Source organism: Aotus nancymaae, unplaced genomic scaffold, assembly GCF_030222135.1.
Source record: "Aotus nancymaae isolate 86718 unplaced genomic scaffold, 86718_ANA_hifiasm-v0.15.2.pri h1tg000022l_1, whole genome shotgun sequence".
In the NCBI taxonomy this organism is placed as follows: domain Eukaryota; kingdom Metazoa; phylum Chordata; class Mammalia; order Primates; family Aotidae; genus Aotus; species Aotus nancymaae.
This window is the reverse complement of record NW_026988435.1, coordinates 6,555,907-6,562,527: the sequence shown is the minus strand read 5'-3', so window position 1 is coordinate 6,562,527 and position 6,621 is coordinate 6,555,907. Positions and strand designations below refer to the sequence as shown.

The window sequence follows — 6,621 nt, the reverse complement described above, 5'->3', positions numbered from 1 at the left end:
AGAAGGATGAACTTGTCTAATTTCTTTTAAAAATATCTGTGTTTGCTAATGGCAGTGAAAAACAGATTTCTGTTTTTTTACATCAGAATGTAAACACAGTGTAATTCTATAAAATGTATGATCATTTATAATTGTGGTTGGGTAAAGGATAAAATTCTAGAAAGAGTTCTACTCATTAGAAAATGAAGAATTTTAGAAATTAAAGAACTACCAGTTAAGGACAATTGTACATTATAAGTTGATTGTAGCACACTTGCAATAAAGAGAATAATAAGGAAGTTATTTTCTATTTTTTTATAAAATATAGGAGAAATACTGTGACAGAACTCCTTGTAACCTTTGCCAAATCAAATCACAAACACGAAAAGGAATTGCTAATGAATTTTTGGAATTTAAAAACATTCCGCTATAACTCTCAATAAAAATCAGCTAAAGTACAGGAAAATGAGTTACACTTCCAAGCATTTATCCATGTTATGTAGACATTGTATATTTTAATGTGTTCTGAATATAGACTATGTAGTAACAATTAACATTGAATTTGCAAACTCCATTGATTTGGTCAATAAAGCTATTTAATCATTATGTAAATGACTATCTGCCATAAACGGTACTAAATGCTAGGCCTAGACCTCTGCCCTCAAAGAGGTTATGAAATAATAGCAGTGCCATGTACTGTGTACAGAGCAGTGATTCATTTAAACTAAAGATCTGCTTAAAATGTAGTCTTCAAAATCTGTTACATAGGTAAGAAAATAATTTAGTCTAGCCTAAAAGCTGGTCAAAACCAAATGGGCTACCAAAGCTTTTTTAAAAATAAAAATAAAAGCAAGTATTCAGGCATGTTCTCTGAAATTCTCTAAGGTACCTCATGCAACAGGTGACAGGTACAAGGAACTATAAGGCTCTCAGGAACATACACCACATACATTTCAGTGAGATGCCATATTATATTATTTTATTCCCTAAAGACATAAAATATTACATAAGGATACAAAAACAGCACCTGCCTTCTGCTAGAATCCTGCTTGCAATAAATTTGAGTCTGACAGATGAAGACTAAGGACAAATGTAACGTCTCCAGAATATATAACCAACAGATGTGTGCTGTTCGCCAACCTTTCTATCCCATGAACCTATTCCTTGGCTGTTGAGGTCATCATCTTTTAAAAATAATCACCCATTAAGCATCTGCCTGGAAATTAAAATTATGATTATACAAATATCTAAGTGTTCTAAATTTTGAGAAACTGATGAACATCTGACAACTTTTCAAATGTAACTGTAGTCTCACAATAATGAGTTCTACATTTTCAAGGTGAAAACTTTTTTATTTCTGCTGTTGCATATGTGATATAAGAAAGATTTAATTATTGAATGTTCTTGTTATTTAAATATCACTGATTGAACCCAAAACCTTAAATTTGTTGGTATAGTCTTAATTTTCCATTTGCAGATCCATTTTTCTTTTAAGAATTAAAAATTCCGATACAGTAGTAGTGTGGCCTGAAATGACAGTACTGTTTGAAATTTCTCAGATAGATAAACTCTAAAAGCTTTGTTGATACTGCTATTCAGTTTTTAAATTTTTTGTGTGTGGTGATTCAAATAAATGTGAAACCAAGGAAAGGTCAATACATTAGGGTCTTATAAGGGTGTCTAAAATGATGAGCTTATTCTGAAAGAGTACTGTAATCAATTTGTATCACTAAATTCATATTGAAAAAAAGTTTCTTTCCTAATGTTACATGATGGCATTTTGAACATGAACCTCTCTTGGAGAGACGTAACTACTTCCAGATGCAACATACATCTGGTTAGGAAATGAAATCTTTCTACACACATTTATCAAGACCAAGGCCTTCTATCAACTGGCTCCTATATATATATATACCTGTAAATATAGATAAATAAATATTTATATATATATGTGTGTGTGTGTATATATATATATACACACACGTGTATGTGTGTGTGTGTGTATTTGTTGTTTTTGTTTTTAAACAAGGTCTCACTCTGTCACCCGGGATAGCAAGCAGTGGCACTATCTCACCTCTCTGCAGCCTCCACCTCCCAGGCTCAAGTGATTCTCGTTCCTCAGCCTCCGGGACAGCTGGGATTACAAAGGCATGAGCCACCACACCCAGCTATTTTTTGGATATTTTAGTAGAGAAAGCGTTTCGCCATGTTGGCCAGGCTGGTCTCAAACTCCTGGCCGCAAGTGGTCCTCTTGCCTCAGGCTCCCAAAGTGCTGGGATTACAGATGTGAGCCACAGCCCAGCCGGGCTCCTGTATTTTTCAAGCTTTCCACTCATTATCACCGAAAATGCCCATTGTCTTCTACTTATCATCTAACGAAGGGAATGAGTGGTTACTGGTTACTGCGTATGATTGACTGGGGCGTGGCCTATGGTTATTAGGCATGTTACCTTTGTGAAGATTTGTCTGCCTTTGTTCAGTCTTGGGAATAAATGCTAGACAATCAAATTAGCCTAACGGCATTCTGCCCACGTTTCAAACTAGGGTTTCACCTTGCATGAAACTTGTTTAAAAATCCAATTTCCCGAAATCCTCACACTCTTCTATTCTAGTATTTTCAGCTGTTTTAGAAGCACATGGCATCAAGAACAGTATTAATCATTGTTATGCTGATGTAGGATAGGCTACATTAGTTCAGTCTCAGAAACTAGAAATAACAATACTACCATTAAATGATTTTGCGTGATTAAAATATGTTAGATACTATGCTAAGGTCGTTAGATATATTTTATTTTTTATAATGTATCTGTGCAATAGATATTATTATTCCCATTTTATGTATAAAGAAACTGAGACATAGGCCTGGCAGCGTGGCTAACACTTGTAATCACAGCACTGTAGGAGGCCAAGACCAGAGGATGACCTGAGACCAAGAGTTCGAGACTCACCTGGGAGACATAAGGAGATCTTGTCTCTACTAAAAACAAAACAAAAAAATTAGCCAGGTGAGGTGGAGCATGCCTGTAGCCCCAGCTACTCAGGAGGCTGAGGCACCATGGCACTCCAGCCTGAGCCACAGTGTAAGACCCTGTCTCTGGGGAAAAAGAAAAGAAAAGAAACCAATTCAATCCATTATATACAATTTAATCCAGTGTATGCTGTTTAAAAACAAAACAAACAAACAAACAAAAAACAGATTCATGCTTTTAATCATTTATTTACTGCTACCCTCTTTTTTAACTTCCATCTTAAGAATACTAAAATTGCTTTTTCTTATGCTTATTTAAAAGTTGCTAGTATTGCCTTAACATTATTTTAATATTTTTGCAGGATTTTTTTGGTGTTTTTAGAATTATATTTCCATTTTTATTGTATACATGTTAATTTTCTTCCTCATTTCTTTCTAATACCAGAATTCAACCACTTTGTGACTGCTGTGACCTAAATGTGTCAGTTGATATGTGTGATGTATACTTACTTTTATTTTTAATTGCGCTTATATTTAATGATTCAGTTTCATCTTTTTTAGAATTACATTATATTTCCTGGTAATTTGGATAACTATATTTAAACATAAGCACACTAAAAAAAAAGCAAGGACTTTACCAATATGCCTATTCAGTCATTACTCACTAAACTCCAGCAATCTAAAGTTAATCATTTTGAATTTATAAATTGTTTAATAAAATGTGGCTATCGCTTGTTGTATGCTTCAAAATTTTAAGTATTGGTTTATATTAGGTTAATTGCTTACACTTATACAGCAATTAAATACTAGCAACCTATTTTCTAGATAAGGAAAATCAGAATTATAAATTTTAAGTAAGAGATCACTTAGCCAGTAAGTACCCAACGTGGAATTGAACCCAGATTAATTTGACTGTAAAATCTATGTCCTTTCCAATACATGGAACTGTCATGCTGGTATCACAATAGAAAAATTTTTTTAATGAAAAGATTCTAAGCCTCTCACTAAGAAAATGCAAAATCCCCTGGGTGGCCGGTGTGGGGTCCAGCTGGGCGCTGCACCATGGGTGCGAATTCCGCCAGGAGCGCGGCGGTGGAGCAGGCATTTGCAGCTGTGGGGAGACAGCCAGAAGCAAGCTTTTGGAGCTGAGGGAACCTCAGACAGAAGCTAGTCTCCACCCCTAATTTTACCGATGCAGAAACTGAGGGAGTTGCGTGACCATAGAAAGTGATGTGTTGAGACCCAGCGCCGCCCTCTTTGAAAGCCAGGGGCATCGTCCGTTTATCCTGCTGCGAGGGAAAGCCCAGGTGTCCGCATCCAAACCTTTCCGCGGCCGCACGTGTCTGGTGCTTCCCGAGGCGGGGCTCTGCTCACATTCACGGCTTCTGACAGGGAGAAGTGTGTGACCCGCGGACGTCCCTGAGGCCGGCCAGGAGTCCCTCGCCCTCTCGGGCCAGCAGAGCCGGCAGGGCCCGGAGGACGGAGAGAACTCTGCGACGTGGAGAGGCCAGGACAACCAGGAGAACGGTGAGGGGGACCCTGACCGCTGCGTGGAGCGGCGTTCCCAGGCGGCCGTCAGGCCCGGAGGTAGCGCTGACCCTCAAACGCGGGCAAAGTACGCGATCCCGCCCTTTGTGCCTCTCCCTGCGCGTGACCGTGGTGGTGGCCGTCATCAAGTCCGTGCGCTTCTGCGCGGAGAAGAACGGACAGCTCATCTACACGCCGTTCACTGAGGGCACGCCCTTGGTGGGCCAGCGCCCCCTCGACTCCGAGCTCAAAACACTCGTCCTGATCAGCGTGATCGTGGCTAGGACCGTCTCCTTGGTGGTGCTCTACAAGTACCGCTGCTACAAGCTCATCCATGGCTGGTCGAGCCTGTCTTCCCTGATGCTGCTGTTTCTCTTCACCTGTATCTACCCTGGAGAAATGCTCAAGACCTACGACGCGGCCGTGGACCACCCTCTTGCTGACCGTCGGGACGTTCAGGGCGGTGGGCATAGTGTGCATCCACTGGCAGGCCCCTGCTGCTGCAGCAGGCCTACCTCGTGGTGATCAGCGCCCTTATGGCCTTGGTGGTCATCAAGTACCTCCCAGAGGGATCCGTGTGGGTCATCCTGGGCGCCATCTCTGTGTACTATCTCATGGCTGTGCTGTGTCCCAAAGGGCCTCTGAGAATGCTTGTAGAAACTGTCCTGGAGAGAAACGAGCCCATATTCCCTGACCCGATGTATTCATCCACCGTGGTGTGGACGGTGGGCATGGAGAAGCTGGAGCCTTCCTCTCAGGGCGCCCTCCAGCTCCCCTGCAACCCTGGAATGGAAGAAGGCTCCTATGACAGTTTTGGGGAGCCTTCATACCTTGAAGTCTTTGAGCCTCCCCTGACTGGCTACCCAGGGGAGGAGCTGGAGGAAGAGTAGAAAGGGGCACGAAGCTCGGCCTCGGTCACTTCATCTTCTACGGCATGCCAGTGGGCAAGGCAGTGGCCACGGGCAGCGGGGACTGAACACCATGCTGGCCTGCTTCGTTGCCATCTTCATTGGCTTGTGTCTGACCTTCCTGCTGCTTGCTGTGTTCAGGAAGGCGCTGCCCGCCCTCCCCAACTCCATCACGTTCGGGCTCATCTTTTACTTCTCCACGGACAACCTGGTGCGGCCATTCATGGACACCCTGGCCTCCCATCAGCTCTACATCTGAGGGACGCGGTGTGCCACAGACTGCAAGCTACAGGGAACTGATATAGGATGCAGCTGTATAGTTTTACACTCTAGTGCCATATATTTTAAAGACTTTTCTTTCCTTAAAAAAAATTAAAAAGTATATGTTTACTTGGTGAGGAGGAAGCAGAAAAAAAAAAAGAAGATGCAAAATCCCATGAAGCTGTAAGTCACTTCCTAAAAATCATCTGATATGACTGATGTCTTCAACACAGTCTTGAATATAAAGAAAACTATAGTAAATGTTATAAAATATCACAAAAGTATCTAAAAAAATTACAATGCATGTAAGAATGCATCCATCACTTTTCAGATGACAAGCAAGAGGTCCAAATTTAAATCTGCATTAGGAAAAAGTGACAGCATCTTTGATAGTGACATTGGTAGACCAAAGGCTGGCTGAGCCTGGCTATCTAGATACCCTATTCTTCCTTTTGGTGTGTAGGACCATTTAAAGACCCAGGTCATTGAAAGTAAAAGCCTTCAATATGTCCTGGATTTTACAAACCACAAGGAAAAACTCCAGGTAGAATAAAAAACATTGAAAAGATTAATTTTGACATCCCATAGAAATCAAGCTGTTCTGACATTGATGGTGTTATCCTGGAACGTATAAATAAATGTAAAATATGAAAATGCTGTTCGGTGGTTGACCAGATAAACTAGAGAGTGGAAGAAAAATTTCATGTTTTTTCTGCCTAAAAGAAAAATATTCTAAATACTTAATATTATTTATCTGTTTATAAGTATAAAAGGTGATAAATAACTAGGATCATAAAGAAAAAGAAATAATTGACCAATTAAAAACATATATGCATACTCTACACTTTGGTTACAGTGATGGATGAAAATCCAAATCACAGACTATGCCAGTCCTGATGAGAATATGGAGCAACCAAAACTCTTATTTATTGCTGGTGGAAATGCAAAATGATAACAGCTGAAACATAGTTTGGCAGT

General features: G+C 40.5%; 1 pseudogene; it reads left to right on the top strand.

Annotated features, from left to right (window-relative positions):
• Positions 1-4,009: 4,009 nt before the first annotated feature.
• LOC105732146 (presenilin-2-like) lies at positions 4,010-5,641 on the top strand (annotated as a pseudogene).
• The last annotated feature ends 980 nt before the right edge of the window (positions 5,642-6,621 follow it).